Source organism: Larimichthys crocea, chromosome XVI (assembly GCF_000972845.2).
Source record: "Larimichthys crocea isolate SSNF chromosome XVI, L_crocea_2.0, whole genome shotgun sequence".
In the NCBI taxonomy this organism is placed as follows: Eukaryota; Metazoa; Chordata; class Actinopteri; family Sciaenidae; genus Larimichthys; species Larimichthys crocea.
The window spans coordinates 12,977,951-12,996,343 of record NC_040026.1 but is presented as its reverse complement, the minus strand read 5'-3'; the positions used below and the strand labels follow the sequence as shown (position 1 = coordinate 12,996,343).

At 41.7% G+C, this 18,393-nt stretch overlaps 1 long non-coding RNA gene across 1 annotated transcript in view; it reads left to right on the top strand.

Annotated features, from left to right (window-relative positions):
- The window catches only part of LOC113747840 (uncharacterized), an 80,394-nt gene extending 77,695 nt beyond the window's left edge, over window positions 1-2,699 (top strand). Inside the window, exons 3-5 of the long non-coding RNA XR_003463923.1 lie at window positions 1,664-1,764; window positions 1,889-2,073; window positions 2,340-2,699. This is a non-coding gene — a long non-coding RNA (uncharacterized LOC113747840). The remainder of the gene's footprint in view (window positions 1-1,663; window positions 1,765-1,888; window positions 2,074-2,339) is intronic.
- Window positions 2,700-18,393: the final 15,694 nt, after the last annotated feature.

The following is an 18,393-nucleotide window of genomic DNA, read 5'->3' as shown; positions in this document are numbered from 1 at the left end:
AAGTGATTTTGGGCCTAAGGTGACCCGCATCTTGTTCCTCTGTGCCAATATAGTGGCAGCCACGTGCCCCTTTCTTTTGCCCTGCAGGATTTCTCTCACACCGTTTGTTGAGTTTACGAATTCTGACACTTATAAAAGGTCATATCAAAGATTTCTTAATTCTCTAACACTGTAGTCCAAATAAATAATAATAATAAACACAAATAAACATTTTCATTCCCTTGTTATCAATTATACCCTTACAATGAAATTTGACATGCAGGAATCCAGTCAGACTACCAAACTATTTTAAAGATAGGGAGATGTAATATTTTTTACGTCATTACTTTTATAGTCTGCTGTGGAATGCATGTCTTTGATAAGACTTCTTGAGAAGTGAAGAAGCCTCTTGGATGAGAGCGGAATTTCCAGTCCAATTCGCCCATAATGAACCTTCACAGGCATTTTGGAATGCATGAATATGACCATTTTCCCCAAACTCAAGGTACTGACTGATTCAGAGTACAGATCCATGACCAGGGCTTTTATTTATATTATTGACAGTTTGGAAAATTTCTCTCTGTATGGACTGATTCAGTTCAGTTCAGTTACTAAGATTGTTACAAATCAGGTGTAAAATTGGGTTTTGTGAGCTGCTATCCCATAACAACCTTCATTAAAGGAGTTCTCCAACAATTTGACATTGCACTTTTGACAATATGGGTTTCAGTCCAAAAACAATGCATTTCCCATAATGCAACTAGAACTTGAAATCAAAATGAATCTATAGATTAAATAAATAATACTGAAATGAAGAAATATCCTTTACATGAACTTCAGCATATCTATAAATAAGGTCAACGGCATATTGTTGATGTATGCAGAGCTTTTGAATAAAATATACATTTGTGGTCTCCAAGCCCCAGCCAAATGTTCAGTGATGTTGGTTAGTGATTTTCACAAATTTGTTAAAATGCACATGCAATAAACATTTAGTTTAGCTGTAGCTTGCACATCAAAATGAGCTCACGAACTGAGCAGATCAGGGAACTGTAAATCTTGATCAGTCACTGGCTGATGCTCTTGGTAACAATCTAATCTGTTGACGTGCAATATATTTGTTCCATTAAATTATATGCGGTCATAGACTCAGTTTGGCAGAGCAGGTGGTAGTGAGAGGTAAAAACCAATTGGACATGTTTGCTGCATTGACATATGAGATCAATCAGTGTCTAATGTTTGAAACGGTTGTTTGGTTGTTATTTACCTTATTCAAGGATTGTTTGAACTGGTTGAACTGGAACCACTGGACAATTTTGGATAGCTAGGTTGTTCCGCTATGCCATCCTTTTAGCACACAGACATCATTATAACACAAGAAGCATGAACGCCAATATGCAAGGACACCACGTCTGCATCAACTTTTAAAAAATCAAGCCACACTCTGCACAACTGTCTATTATTGTTGTCCATGCTGAAAACATCTTTTTGTTCTCAATGGTCCATGTAAGACGCCATGATTGTCAGAAGTGATGAAAGAAAGCAACGATGGTGGGTTGAGCAGTACCACCAACTAGTCAGATGCAATTGAACTCATGGCGTGGTTTCCCATTGTCCCAGTCAAACCCCATCATGAGTAAAAATGAAAGGCCCAATTATCATTTTTTTCTTTGCCATTTTTCAGTGGGAAATAGAAAATTGACAAAACAGCCATGAATGTGTGAAGCATATGTGGAGACAAAATCCAATAAAAGATCAGAAAAGTTTAAAGCAGTGCAAAACAAGGTGAGTTAAAGAAAGGTAAGTCAAATGGAAAGAAGGGAGGAATCATGAATGGTCAAGTGGTTGGAAATAGTGCGGTGGTGACAGTTCTAAAGTGTGTGTGTGTGCGTCTTGTCTTCTCCTACAGCTCTCCTGGTCCCTCTCTCTTTCATCTTTCATCCCTCAGGTCAGCACCACATCAGCCTGACACACCAAACACGCTGCCAAGGGAAAAACAGGATGGACCACTGCTGATGACGTCATACCGTCGACTGCTAGGTGCTGACGGAGTGATGGCCTGTGTAGGCATGTGTTTGTCTCCATGTGTGTTTTGTAAGTGTAGTAAAAGTCATGCTAGTCAAAGAGCTACTGTGACCCCACTTCTGCTTCATTACTCCCAATTTACCACTAAACATCTACACAAGAGTGTGTGAAGTTACTTATGGGGTGATAGTAAGATGTCAATGGGCTTTCACCCACAGTACACTGACTAGAAAACATTCAATGGAACATTCAAAACCACTAATGTCTTTTAATGGTGAATGACATCAGACCTGTCATGTTTCTTGTTATTTTTCACTTTTTCTCTTTCATTTCAGTCTCTCGCTCTTTGTCACACCTCCTCTCTTTGAGCTGATGTGTATACATGGACACAAGTGAAGATCTCAGCTTCTCTTGGCCTGTGCGCTGATGGATTTAGTAGGATCTAGAGGGTGTGACGGATGGAGTGACTTTGTTCAGCACCTGCCTTCTGTCGGCTCTCGTCTGGGTGGAAAAAAAAAGAAAGAAAACTGACTGAAAACTGTGTGTCAGAAGAAGAGAGAAGACGGAGGAGGAGGGAAAATACACAATGCCTCCTCAAGTACCAGTAGCGTCAGTGATTGGCTTCATTTTCATTGTTGTGTCTGGTTGTCCTTCTTTAAAAAGCTGCCAAAACTATGACGGAAGACCTCCTTGGTGTCATGGAAATGTTGACATGTGCTGATGTGTGTTAGAGTACATGAGACATGTCATTTCAGTGACTCAGGATCTGATTTTCTAAGAATAGTTTAGACAGACTCTTACAACATGTGCTATTGACCACTATATGAAAATATTAGTGACATACAACAAATCAGAAATAGGTACAAGCGTATGGTGGCAGCTTTAGGATGTCTTATGTTCACCTTGTCAAGCTGAATTTTATGTTTTCAAGTTTAATCAGGCTAGGAAACTGATCTACAAGCCCAGGTACCTGGACTGCATTGAGTGCAGTATTGAGGGAGAGGACTACAGCCAGCAGAAGCAAAACTGGCTGCAACGTAATCCTAATGGGTAATTGCACTCATGAAGTCCAAGTCCACTAGAAATACTTCTTTTTTGACACTGACGGGTTCATATTGTTATTATAGGTGTCTGGCAACGTTATGGGAAGCATCCCTACAGGGATGGACCTTTTTGTGACAGAGGAAAGACACAAGACACAACAGTTATATCGGTGAATTCAAAGCCTGCAGACTTCACTGACAAAACAGTGTTTTACCTCCTAACATTGTAACACTTCATTAAAACTGAAACAAAGTAAATCTCTTTTGCACTGTGCACAACACCAAACAAACTAGTTAATGTAAAGTATACCTTGGACTTTTCGGAAACAAATCCTGATGACCAAATGAATGCATGCAGTCCTGAAGGCTCTGCAAGGTTTAGTACAAAACATAGCAGCAGATTGTTGATTGAGTAGTTTAACCAATTCTGTTGATCTTGATCTAAGGCTACTTCTTCGACAAATTAAGTTGAGTTCAAAGTACTGTATAATACAACATGCAGTATGCAGGCAAACTGCCTACATTGCAGCCTCTGCTGAAAGAAACCAAATTCCAAGAAGACGAAGAGAAAGGATGACTCAGGCTCTCCTCCCTACTCATCCATCTGTCTATCCCTCCATCTGGATTGCGTTTGTGTCGATGTCTCTCATCCTGCAGCTCCTGCCCCAACAAAGCCCTGTTCCTCTGCTACCCCTCCCCACATGCTGCTGGTGCCAGCACCAGACTGAGACAGTGGAGATTCCCTGGACATGAGGTAGAAACATGTTGGTCTCCCCTGGCTCGGGAGCACAGCTTCACTGAGATACACTGGAGTGGATGGTGTTGGCATAAATCTGGAAGGAACGGAACATGTTGTTCTGTGTGGGAGCAATGGTCTGATTACTGGGGTGATAAAGTGGGCTAAATTAGACAGGCCTGGCTTTGGGGTGAAATACACAAGGCTTTGGTTTCTATGCGGCCTGGGTTGGGAATAGCAGCTGACAGTTCATGGCTGGAGATGGGATTAAAGCAGGGGAAAATGTACCACCCTTTAACTTGTGCTCGGATCCTCTAGTCCTGGGGAAAAATCTGGCTCGATGACTGATGCATCACATTGTCTTTGGATGTCAGTGAGCTTGGCACCAGACACACAGTGATGGTTCTGACGAAGCATGCTCCGGGGAATGACGCAGTACCTCATCGATCATCTCCGCTTTCCAAATGGTGTCGATAGGCCTCTGTGTGGAGGACAGGAGCCCAGACTAAGTTGAGACTCATTGAAGCTACCATGTTAAACACCAGAGAAGGCGTCACTGAGTGTGACGGAGTGTGTCTGAAATGAAAGATGGCGGCAGTCTGAGAAATCTGTGGTCTTGTGTCATTTTGTTGGGTTAAGCAAAGCAATCTGGAATTGTCTCACTTTTTCAGTTTAACCCGTTGTTGCTTGTCACCTGATTTCATGCAAATTTGATCACTGAATAACAAGCTAGTGGGCAATGGACACACAGAACTCACCCATCACCCCTGGACAAATCCAGATCCACTCCCATCTTCACATTGACTCTATATGTAATCATACTTCCTGTCAGTCACAAACATTGAGACTGTGTACTCAGGGTTTATGGGTTTATGCAGGAATCCAAATATATTTTTTAAAACCTCAATGCAACTTGCCTCTAGTCATATAGCAAAAGCAGTTACTGTTAATCCCTTAGTTATTGCCATGCAATAGTGTGCATGCGCTCCTATTTATCCTTCTTGAAAACCGTATCACGAAACCAGTAACCCTAACCAGTTTTGTCTTTACCACATGCAGATGTTTTTGCTATTTCTGAATCAGGACACATAGCTTGAAACATTTCGTAGATTCTTTCATTTGAACTGAGAGAGTGGTGCTTGGCAACAGTTTCAAGACAGCACAAAACCTCTGCACGGGCAGACGGTGTTGCGGCCATCACCGTCCTGAGATTCCCAGGCCTAGGAGAAGATGCGATGGCTGCAGTGGAAGTTTGACTGGTGGTGGGACTCGGTTGGAGCAGTGTACTAGGCATACTACCAGCACAGAAATTTGCTCTGCTCTTCCATCAAGTTGTCAATCAACTGAATATTGTAGATATATAGATCCATCTGCAAAGTTTTAGCTGCAGCCAAGTCATATTCCCCTTTGCAATTTGTGAAACATGTTACAAGTTACGCTATCAATCAAGTATCAAGTATACTTGACCAGCAGTGTTTTACAGGAGGATGCTTGTGAACAGCTCTTCTATTCACACTTTTCTTTTTTGTCTTTTCAATCAAATTTTCAGTCTATGAAATCAAACTTTTTTGTGCAAAGCTTCAAGTTTTACTCAAGCAATCAACCATATACATAACTTTTCAGTATCTAGAGATTTTGTACCGTCATACTAACTACAAACTTCTTGAGAATCATTACAAAGTCTCAGGGTGTTCCCATAACCATGGTAACTCACGGTGCCGGAGGAGAGGGAGAGACGCTGTTTACACGGATAATGTCCAGACAAAGTCCAGAGGAGAGTCGTAGTTTCACACATGTAGCAACAACAGGAGACTCTCCGTGTCAGACGTGTTCTCACATGTTGACAATACTTCACAAACCGAGTGTCAAAATGACATCACAGCTCTGTGATGCAGTCAAAAACTGCTCAATATCCGAATTGAGTAAATAAAGTTGAGTGACCTTGGATAAGCTCACCAGTATATTTGCAATGTCTGTGTGAGTGAGTAGTGATTAGTGTCTGTATGATGAGTACAACACAAGGGGGAGAGAGTGGAAAGGGCTTGCATATCCTGATCTTAGCCTGCTCAGGTGTTTTGTATGTGTTTTGTATTACCACTAAGGTCTGAACTCCACCATAGACAGTATAAAGATGTCATGTCTGTGACGTCACCCACAGACCCACAATTTCTGAATCCATAAATGGGCAAAGATGTGGTTGTCGGCCCTGAGACAGGCTGAATGGCACCTTGAAACTCAAGCGACCTATGATGGTGATGTGATCTGTCAAAGTGGCCACATTGTTAATTATGCATAACTTTTACCCTTAATATAAGCTGAACAGGTGAATTATATTAAAATCCAGCTTCAGTACCATTGTTGTGAACAGAGAAATTAGCTATAGAGACCAAAACTGTTTTTGCACCAGGCTGTAAACATGTTTATTTCTGCTGTGAAACTGGATATTTTAACATGGAGGTTGATGGATACTGACTTGTTCTGTAGCCAAGTGGTCATTCAAGAAACTGCAGGTTTTTGGCACTTCCACATTGGCTTCACTTTACAGCCACGGTTGCCGCTTGAGCTCCACCACTCACTTTCAGAGAGAAAACAGGCATCAACACAAGCACAGGACAGGGCCAACCCTGAGGCTGTCACGCCTAATAGTGATGAAATCTAGACTTTTTCTTCATTATCAAAAGTAATTCAATTGATCATTGATCATCTTTCGAAATTCAAAAAACTCCACATCTGTGGAGTCCCTGTGGTCCCTACATAATGTTGGATTGATAATCTGCACATCAGTTACTAGAATGCAAACTGTGAGCTACAGCATGACTACATTATAAACCACTATAGACTAAAAAAACAAACAAAAAAACATGGCTTTGGTTAGTGACACCATGGCAACATTTGTATTCTGTTTGTGTAACCGAAAACATGGCGGGAGCCGTAGTGCCAAAATGCAAAATATGCTTATCCCAAATGAAAATGTGAAAAACAATCAGAATGACAAGCCCTATCAGCATGGTTCTAATACAACTGGAACATCGATTTGAGAAATCCAGCGTAGGTTTTGTTTCATAGGAAGTGTCCTATAACACCACTCACAAGCCACATGATGCCATTTCTGAGGCAGGATAACGCATGTAGCAACTGTTCCATGAACACGTAAATAATGGGAGTTAACGGACCACAAAGAGCCCGGTCTGAAAGAGTTAACAAAGAGTGCAAGACATTAACACTACCAACGTTTTTAATCCCCACTGGTGCAGCTCCTGGTAATATTTCAACATTTAAAGAAGCCACCATTATGTATGATTTGGGGGTGCACAGGCATGCACCAGCAACATTTATCCCACTCACTCAACCCAGAATGGCAAAACATGATTACTCTTTTTGAAGCAGACTGGAGTTAAAGTACAAACTTTACCAGAAGTTATGTAACATGTCTGCATTTTTTATTCCCATGCAGTGTCATTTACTGTAATATGCTGGCAACATTTGGGCTTTTTTTTTTTTTTTCTCCACAGAAACTCTTCATCCAAAACCCCTTTTTGAACCATATTTATCCTAGTATCACCTCACAAACATGAATCATTTGCTTCTGTTTTATTTATATTATATTATTATATATATTTATTATAATTGGCCACTTATTTTGTCTCTGCCTCAGTGAATTAAACATGTTTACAGTTTGGTAGCAGAGAGGTGTCTGGCTGTGTAAAGGTGCCATATGGGAAAGCTTTGTGCCGTTTTAGAGCACATTTAAACTAAAGTATGTTTGGAGGTCTTTCTTCAATCTCTGGGGCATTTACTCCATTAGTGTGTTTCATTTGGCCAGGTGAGAACGATGCCTTTTGAAATTGGCGTCCGAACAAAATAACTGCATCAAGTGATGACAGCGAATGCGGGTTGCGCCCCACTGCCAAGCAAACTGTGGTGAGGTTCATTACAATTGTAATCCGAACCAACAACAGGAAAGAAAAACCCCAAATCACAAAATTTTATGGGTACGAGGAGACGGATGTTGACATTTGATAGCCAGCAGTTACTCGAGCTTGGAAAGCCGATCATAACAAAACGAACTGAGGGAAAACCGCAGTCTGGACGGATGCTCATGCTCAGCTATTCTTTTATATTTTCTTAACCGGTGCTGAGATGGGATTCGAAACAAACAAACTCCTGGCGTGTGGCTTTAACACAAACTAAAGGTGTCGTTGCAGCCCAAATAAGAAAGGGAGTAGGAGGTGGCAGCTTTCTATGCTATCTGTTTTCATGTAGCGTGCGTCAAGATATACCAATAGACGAGTTTTATCCTTCTGACAGCGGGTCAGGACACTTCCTATGTGGTGCACCGCAGTTTAGGATTTCATTCAAATCCCCCTTTTATTGTAGGGAACAGCTATTGTGCTGATGATCTGGGCTTTGGCGCGGTGCGGAGACGGGAGTGTGTGAATGCATGTGTGTGTGTTTTGGGCCTGGGTGGGGTTGGCAAGTCGTTGTGTGGACTGTGTGTCTGTGGGGAGGAGAGCTAAGCTTGATTTGATGACATCTTCATTGTGAGTGTAACTACCCACCCCTCACCCATCACTCCACCTCCACACACACCCTCCACACACACACACACACACACACAGGCGGAAATTTTACTCACATGCCACCCATGTGTGAGAGAAAAATGAAAGCATCCTCTATCTCCCAACCGCCCAAGCGTGGTCCAACGTAAAACAAAAAAAGTGCAATGTTGTTTGACACGGACACGTTGTCCAATAAGGTCGCTCCTTTCCTGACATCATATCCCTTCGTTGTCACTCTTTCTGGGAGTCTGGGTTACCTCAGCAACACACGCATAAGAAGGATTGAGTCATTGGTTTGTTGGGCCCCCTGAAGTTTGACAAGCATGTGTTTTTTTTTTGGTTTTTTTTGCTAAACAAACATCTCGATTAGAATGCGGAGAGGCAGGGACGGGGGGGGAGTGATCTGGTATGAGGTAACATATCAGTGAACGGCTTTAACTTCACATTTTTTTTGCTCTTTAAAGTTCTTAATCAGCCGGGTGTGACAGCACTCCTGAGTATAAGCATGCACAGAGAGCCGACGCAGCGCGCAACACTTCCACTTTCACGGCACCTCTTCCCTCTGACGAGCCAAAGTTTGCTCTTCCCATGGCGCTTTGTGCCCGGGCGATATCCCAGCCGCGCCGCTTCCCTCTGTACTCCCACAACTTCATCAAAGAGGAATGAGCGGAGCAAGGAGGGGCAGGAAAAAACAAAAAAAAAAAAAGAAAGAAAAGAAGGAAGAGGGAGAGAAAGAGCTGTGTTTTCCTAATCACATCCCCATGGGGTTTCAGCTGCGGAGGTGAGGGCGAAGTAAACAATTTTGTTTATCGTCTTTTTGTTGTGTTGTTCTTTCATTTCGTGGCCTCTTTTGTTTCAAGCTTTTCATTTTTTTTTTTTTTTTTTTTTTGCTGAGGAATAGAGGGGGGTGATTAATGCAGATCCCCTCCCTGTTTACTCCCCACTCTTGCCCCACTCTCTTCTGTTTTGGGAAGATTCCCCCCTGGTAATTAATTCACAGCAGAATTAATTAGAATGAGGGGAGGGTGGGGGTAGTGGAAGTGGGGGGGGTGGCAGCATCTCGAGAGGAGAGCAAAGATATTTAGAGAACGAGGGGGGACATTAAAGAAAAGTGACGATGAGAGAGGTTGAAAAATAGGGAGAGAAGATGAAAATGAGATTGAAAAAAAGAACATTTTGCTCCTTCTTCATGCTTTAGGCTAGACCCCCCTTCCTCCCCATAACTGTGTCCAACAAGGCTGACAGAAATTAAGAATCCAAATTAGGTTTGCCCCGAGCCCGGGGGCACTCTGCTGAGCCCCTCTGCAGAGCAAGATGGGGGCGATGAGGACAAAGATAAGAGATTTAGATATTTTGACAGATGGATAGAGTGGCTGACTAATGGAAAGGGATGCATGGATGTATGGATGATGTCTGAAAGATGAGAGGAGGAGGAAAAAACGAATGACGGGAAGGAAAAAAAAAGGGCCGGGGAATTGTTAGAAAAAGGGCGAACATTGAGGGGATTGAGGAAAGTGTTGTTCCTCGATCGCTGCGTAATCCTGATTGGTTTCCAAGAGCAAAGTGAAAAGAGGTCTAACATCCAAGTGTTGTACTGCTACCAAAATAAAGACAGAAGTATTCCTTTCCCTAATTCTTAAAGAACTACTCCTTTCTAAACTCAATCAAGCACTTTTCCATTTTGATTCCGCATCGAATGCCAGTTTATATGAATGTGGATGACTTGATTGAGGCCGTAACAAATCTTTGGAGCTGGCATCGCATGCCTCTTAGCTAATTGGCTAACTGCGTTAGGGAATTGCAATGTGCTTATTCATTCTCAGGTATAGTCTCCATCCTATTTTCACCAATGGGCCAATGTCTACCTACCTACCTCCCTTCAGTCTTCCCTCTCGCCCCTTCACCACAATCTCACCTCTGTTTCCTACTGTTCTCCACCGCCACAACTCTATTCTTAGTCGCTGTTTTTACTTTCACAAACATCCCTGTTCCCTACTTACTGCTCTCTTTTTCACCCCGGTTCTTCCATTGTGTTCATTATTCAAGCTCTCCTGCTGATACAGCCAAGGTAGACGGCACATTTGCTACGTTTGCTTAACTCCTGCAGCACTTTGACTCCATCCTCCTGAGGAATGTTTCGGAAAACAGCTTCATTCGTGGTTTAGCTCTTTCTTCAGCTGTTCTGGAAAGTAATTTATGATACACCAACTTCATCACTTTTTAAAACTTTTAAGACAGAGTCTCTGCATTAGTGGTGGAGGAAGTATTCCAATTCTTTACTTAAGTAAAACTAGAAATACCACTCTAAAAAAAAAAAACCTTGAAAACTTTAGTGCAACTCATAAATCCCACTCAAAACTCTGGTAATCTCCTCATCAGTACACTGTCTGTGTGGATTGATCACATTTAATTGACAGTTGTCTAAAAATATGAGGTACCTCATGGCTGTCATCAGATTTTGATCCAAATGTTGATTGGATGTTGATTCCTGATTGGTGCCTGGATGTCTGAGACGTTGCGTTTACCCAACTGAGCCACTTCGAAAGAAAAGTGCACGGACCAACAGAACTAAGGGCTCTATTTTCATGAATCTAGTGGTGCGGCACAGATTGGTCAAGAACACTTTTGGTAATTGCATGGAGATGTTTGTCTGAAGCACCCAAGGCACACTTGGACACGGTAGGATTATCTATAGGTGGGTGCCTGTGAAGATACTCATTGGCGTCTTTGCGAACATGCACACCAAAGGGTGGGTAAGCACACCTCCGAAATCTCAACATGTAGCCAGGAAACTGATTGGGTGACCCAACATCCAGTTGACACACAGCAAGTCACCAAATCTCAAACTGTAGCAGCTGAAGGTGATGGGAATTTCAGTCATATCACCAAAAGACAAAAGGATCCATTGTCTATACCATAAATACCCATACAAAATATGAATCTATCCAGTAGATATTTCACTTCTATTGACTGTAAAAGTCAGAGGATCACCAGTCACCCTACTTTATCCCCGGGTATCATAAATATCCATCTTATTAGTTATTGGTCTAAGTTGTTGAGATATTCCATCCTGGGCCAAATTGGTGGACAGACAAATCGACTGACATGCTTCTACCATGGCTTATAAAAAAAAACATGAATGCTGAAATAAACAACACTGTTGCAACTTTGTAAGCAATTATTGTGAAAATGGTGCTCTTTTGGGTAGTTTAATCTATAATAATGCATCATGCATGTATGTCATAAGTTCATATGGAGTAATTAATTTAATATTTTCATCTAAAATGTAAAGGATTAGAAATATAAAGTGGCATAACTCAAGTAAAGTACAATTACCCCCATATTTGTATGGTTCTTAAGTTAATGTTAGTTCCACCACCACTGTTCATCCAAATACAGGATAGAAACATCTCCACATTCAATATCATGTCTGGGAAACTTACACTACCTGTTCATTTTGATAGCCTCCAGATGTGTCCAATCTTTCACTTTAAGACAACTGGCCTGGTCTTTTTCAAGTGCAGCAGTTTTCAAGTGCTGATCCACATTAATTTTCCCATTCAGGGCATGATAGAAGGGAGCGGTGCACCCTGGTCAGCAACTGTAAATCACCTCTCGCAGATACTTTTCTAATCTTCATTACTCTGTATGTTCTTCTATGACTTTATTGGTTTTCTTTTCTTATTTTACAGTAAGAGTAGCTGTAATTTTGTAACAACCAACAAGGGACCAAGTAAAAGAATAAAGAAGCACAAGCCTGTGGTATGTAGAGGCTGAACTTATTAAAACTGGATACAAATTCAACATCCAGCCAGTACAGCCCTCTCCAGTCACCTCTCCTTTTCTTTCTCCACAGCCATGTGAAACTTTGGCTTAATGGAACTACAGCATGTTCTCTGCTCACCATCGACTGTCTGGTAAGGTCTAATGGAGCGAGCTGCCTCGTTAGTTTATATTAGATTCTAGAGAGGTTTGCTAGAACAATTACACCATGACCGATGGTGGGAATATGGCCCTGTTTTTGCACGTTGATGTCTCCTTATTCTTGAGCTAGGAAACATTTGGAAAGCATTTAGAAGATGCTTGCTTTCTTTCTTTCTTTCTGTCCACCTTCTGTGTTTGATCTTCTTCATCACAAGTAGGCTTGAGTTTCCAAACCTTGCCTGCAATCCCCCTATGTGTTTCCCACCTCTTAACTTTACCTTGCGGCCACGTAAACAGTCCTCTAATCAGTATCAGTGTGTGTTTGCACGGCCTGTGTGTGTGCGCCAAGATAGCGTGGGTGTAAAGCGATAAGGCTAAGTGAATGATTCCCTCCAGTAAACAGAGGGGAGCAGGAGACAGAGCAGAGGGCAGGCAACCTGCCATGGGAATCTGGATAATCCATTCTGCTCACTTTATTAACATCATTATGGAGGAAACAGAGAGGGCAGAGAGTGAGAGAGAGAAGGAAAGAGGAATAGCAAGACGGACAGAGAAGCTGTGGGTGGAAGAAATGTGGTGAAAACAAATAAGGGTTCACAGGTCAGAGAAACACGGGAACATGTAGGCTAATTCAAGCTTTATACAACTCCTGCATACATTAATCTTGCATATTAAATATGTTGGTACAGCTGTTTAGAACGTTGGAGATTTAACCTTGCAGTATGAGGTGAAATGAAAATCTGAGCTACCTTTTGCATCCATTTGTGGACTCAAATAACGTAAAGTGGAGAATCTGACCCCCCCTCTCATCCTGTCTGTACTGGCATAGCCTCTAGCCTGCTGCAAATCACCCAAGAAAAAGCAGGTATAGAACCTGGATGGACGAGGAGTTTCCAGTTTTATTGGGCTTTTACTGTTATTTGATGCTTTTAAAACATATCCACAGTCAGACTCATCAATGTAGACCTAACTTTGGCTTCATAGCTCCACATCTGTATTATCTAATAAGCTAAAGGACATAAAAAATAAGCCTGAATGTCAAACCACAAACCTTTTTAAGATATTGCTTGTGTGTTCAGGCATGCTGGTAAAACTTATGTCAGGTTTTGAGGCCAATCATTTCCAAGATTTGGTTTGGTCAGGTTTGACTAGCTGGTGATAAAACTAGAGAAGAGGTCCAGGCTTGAATTAGCAGTTAGGTCATGGATGTTGTTTGGGCATCAGCCGTGTGTGAAAAAAAAAAAAAAGCATCTCCATCATTCATTTCAATAAGCAATGAGGACTGCATGCCAACGCAGAGGGATCAGGCAAACAAATGCACCATTGTCCGGCACAAATCCGCAACGTCATCCGGCCAAGCACTGTGCTGGCCAATCAAATTCGTGTAAGTGCACATTCCTGGTAGGATACTTTGTTAGTCCTGTAAGAAATATTTTTTAAATAATGTCATAATGCAAAAATACTCATACATACACTTGTACATAATTAAAATTCAAATTAAGCATGTTGCTGCAATTCACTGAGAACCGTCCATTTGTTCCCCTTATTCAATCAACACACAGCTCTATCTCAAAAAACAAAGAAATTAACAATCACAAGTGGTTTTCATTAAAAAGAAAAAAAAAACACACAACTTCATCAAAAAGAAAAAAAAACAAATCATGGCAAGAATGTTGATTGAATAGATATTTTATTTAGAAGACCAAACAACAGTACAGCTACTGTATAAGAGAAAATCAGAGAATCTTATGGAGACACGCTATCAGAGACATTTTTAGATTCACAGTGGAAACCCATAAAAAATCAACATCACTATGCATATTTCTGGTTCTTATTATTGATGACAACTATCTACAATACAAAGTTCAGGACTTCATTTTCTGTCTTTTAATGCACTGGGAATAATTTATTCATTTCATTTTTAAATGACAGGTACTCTGGGGTGCTATAGTGAAATGAACCCTATCACTATTAGATTTTTATACACATTACTATTAATTTGTGGGTTTTACCACAATAAATCTATAATAATGAGGAATACTTTATTACGTAATCTTTTCTTTGTAAGTAATATATTGTTTTAACAAGTATGACACAGTAAGTTGTCCCACCCTAAATAAGTACAACAACTGAGATGTCAATCAAGAGCAGGTCCAACACTCTCCTTAAAAAAAGGATATCCAATTAGACATCGTTAGTGAAAACACCACCCACCTGACACTAAGTAGAATCTAATTAAAGAGAAACTTAGAACACCTTCAATTAGCATAGCAAAGTGACACATAACCATAGATGTCAGGAAAATGTAGCATACGGTACAATATTTCCCTCTGAAAAGTAGTGCAGCAGAAGTATAAAATAGCACACCACCGACTGAAAGAACTTTATTCAAAGCTACTGAACAAGGTCGTAGAGTTCATACAAGGCCTACGATCAGAGGATCAGTTGTATTTCCTTTCCTGGCTGTGGAAGTTTGTGGAGGTCAAGCGACTTCAAGAAAAAACTAACTTCCATCAACTTCTAACATTGGCAGGGGGTCCCAGTTTCTCCAAAAGAGCTGTTCCTGCGCCCATTAGTGGCAGACTGCGGTCGAACTGGCAGCTCCCGAGTGTGAAAGTAACTGTTTGAATGTGAAGCCGAGCGTTTCTGAAAATGATCCTGCATGCTGCGTCTTCCTTGGGTAAATAATTTTAGAGAAGCAAACACTGAGAGGAGGAGGAAAAGCTGGAAACAGAAGAAAAATAACTGATGTTTGCTACATCAGTCCTTTTTCTTTTTTCTTTTTCTTTTTGTGACTAAATCAATGGTAAGAAGTTAATTTGTTTGTAGCCCAAAGCGGCTGTAAAGCCAGAGCCATGCAGATTATTGTGTTGGAATATAGTCTTTCATGATGTTATCAATTCTGTCCTCTTAACTGTTTTTTTTTTTCTTTCTTCGTCACTGGCACGCAGGCGTATTCTTTAATGCCCTTTCTCTCTTTTGCTCACATCCAAGAGAGCGCTCGTTTTACAATGTTTGTCTTGAGCTGATTTAATTAATCTGCTTATCCTCTGTTTATTGTCAATTATGTCAAACTTATTGCCTTTTCTGGAAAATGCAGCTCAGAAAAAGTGAGCAGACCCAGCGTGTTGAGAGGAGCAAAGAGGACAGCCAGGGAAATTTCCAAATAAAAGCGGGCCATGCACAAGTATTAGAATTAGGAGTGTCACACAAACAACTTTCTCATTGTGGAAAAAGTAATGAGCTCAATTCTGATTCCTCTCACATCAAGAGTCGCTTTTTTTTCTTCTTCTTCTTCTTTGGTCGCGCGGGTTTTGAGGTTTAGCGTCCGTTGTGATGGCTTTTATGAGTGTGGTGACACACTGGAGACTGAGCGCGCACACACGCGCGCGGACATTACACTCAAATGTGCGCGTCATTGCTTTTGCACGTACGCATGCACAAGCTTTTTACACTCGTACTAAAAAACACAGTAAAAGTCTAAGACACACCTACACACACCCTCACACACACCTCCAGCCAGACTGTTGGACAAGCCTCATTTAGCCTGGTGTGTAACTGTCTCTGTGTAACGAATGGCTTGTGTCCTACAGTCACGAGTCCAGCCAGACCAACAGCGAGTCCCACTACACTGACCAGACACACACATACACACACACGCCCCTCAACACTACCCAGATATCCTGCTTCCAGCTCCATCTATCACCTCCACGTCCATGCTACGCTTCATATCAGGGGCCACCTCAGTCCCTCCAGTTACAGACCCCTGAGTTCTGTTTTTGGGCCGCGCCGGTGCCACGCCTCCCCCTCCCCTTTTTTTGGGGGTGGAACTCCCCCTGTTTAAGATGCACCATCATGTCCCCGGCTACCGCCACCACTTTCTCATTCTGTCCACAGCTACCGGCAGCGGGAAATTATGACAAATGGCCCGTTTTTTTATGGCTGTTTTTTCTTCCTATTTCTCAGTTTGTTCTTCGTGTTGAGAGAGAGAGAGAGAGAGAGAAAAAAAAAAAGATCATGAAAAAGACTGAAAAGATTAAAATTTTCCATTTTTGGTGATGACTCAACACAGCGCAGTGTTTTGTGGTTTGACCTTTTATGAGGTGTGCATGTGTGCATGTGTGTATAAATGTGTACAGTATGGGTGTTTCTAACTCATGTGTATAAATTGGAATATGTGTCTGTGTGTATGCGTATAGCTTACACACACACACACACACGGTTGTGTCTACGTGCAGAGGATGAACAGAAGGAGGATGAGAGACTCCAGCGGCTTTGTAAATGTTTCTGTCTCCTGGTTACTGCGACTGGAGTCCATTCACTTCTCTATTGTATGGAAGGCAAAATGCTACAGAGCAAATGGCAGTTGGAGGAAAAGTGTTTTGACCGTTGTACCCAATAATCCTGGAAGGTGACATCAGTAAAGGTTGGCACGGAGGCCCAGTGGTTAGCACCGTCGCCTCGCGGCAATAAGGTCCTGGGTGTTTCTCTGGATGTGGCACTTTGTGTGGCGCGTTTCCTCAACATGCAGGTTAGATCATTTTAAGACTGAATACGTGTGAATGTGTGTGTGATCGAATGATATAAGGTGTGCCTGATCTGCAGTCCAGGGGTTTGACACTGTTGGGGGGCCCCCCCTTTGATGAAATCTAGCCAACTGCAGATACAAATGGATAAAATCAGTGAGTTCTGAGGTGAAAATTCACTGCAGGGGGCATTATTTACACACTCTATCCACACAGGGTTTTCTACGCTGTTGCCTCCAACGTCCCTTCAACTAGAGTGTGCACTGCAGACACATGGTATGTATTTAGCCCAGAAACCCAGCATGCTGGAATAAACTACTTGATCCCAGGTGGTAATTTGATTAAACACAAATTTGTGTGTGTGTGTCATTTCTGACACTTCACTAAAAAACCTAGAAGCTTATTGCATTACCATGACAACCAAGAACTGTGAGCTGTCATGAGATTAGCTGCAGGACAACTGCATATTTAACAATATTTGATATATTGTTTATTTCTTCCACTTGGATATGTTTGAAAACATGAGAATAAAAAAAAAAGTCAATAATAAAAATATTGTGGCCCATCTTGAGGCCTCTGCATAGTGGGTGCCATGGCACAGCTCTACAAGACAGAGTCACAACAAAGGGTTATAATGCTCATCACATCTCTGTTGGTTTTTGCTGTAGTGGTGCGAATTTCAAAACAAAACCAACTGATAACCAGTGAACCAGAGGCTTTTTGGGGTCAGGTGCCCGCTGCTGTTGCCTGGTTGATAATCCAGCCTTGGAACAGACTTGTTGACTAATGTCGTCATGACGAGGCAAGTCTACACTTTTACCAACTCAGCATGTTTATGATCACACCAAGACTAGCCTATTATTTTGGTGAATTCAGCTTTTTCTGGAGGTCAGTCAGTGCAAAGTTATACACAGGAACAGTACTTCCCTGTTAACAGGTACATTTCGTAGCAAGTTTAAAGTACAAGGTAAGACAACATCAGATTGTTTTCAGTACCAAACTATATTCATTTCTTCCAACTTTACTAACTCTATCTCACTACTAACTCATATCTCTTAGCATGCAGTGTCATAGTTGACACAGCTCGCAGATTGGGCTCAACTCCTTATCATCTGTGTGAAAACAGTCTGTATTGATCACTGCCTACTGACAGACTGACAAATATTGACCCACTGTGACTTCCCACCGGATCCACAGATTAGAGGCAGGCCACAGTATCTGTTCAGTGGGAAAACACATATATTTGCAAAGGCAGCTCACACATGACATGACAGCAATTCCAATGAAAACTGCAGGGAGACCTTGGGTTATTAGGTTTTATACTTATACCTATACCCTTATTATTGATAGGGTTTTTAGGGAAATGGAGACACTGGAGGGACAAGTAGAGGGTGGAGCTGCTGTAACCATGACAATCAATCGCAGTTGAGAGATTCCCAGAAATAGTCCAGACACTACTTTACTAGTCTGTGGTCACACGTCGTACTGTAGTGGTCAAGCATGAACACAGTCAGTAGAATATTCACAACACACCCACATCAGGAACACCACACCCAACACAACACAAAGTATGGCGTCAATAGTTTTGGAAAGGTTACCTT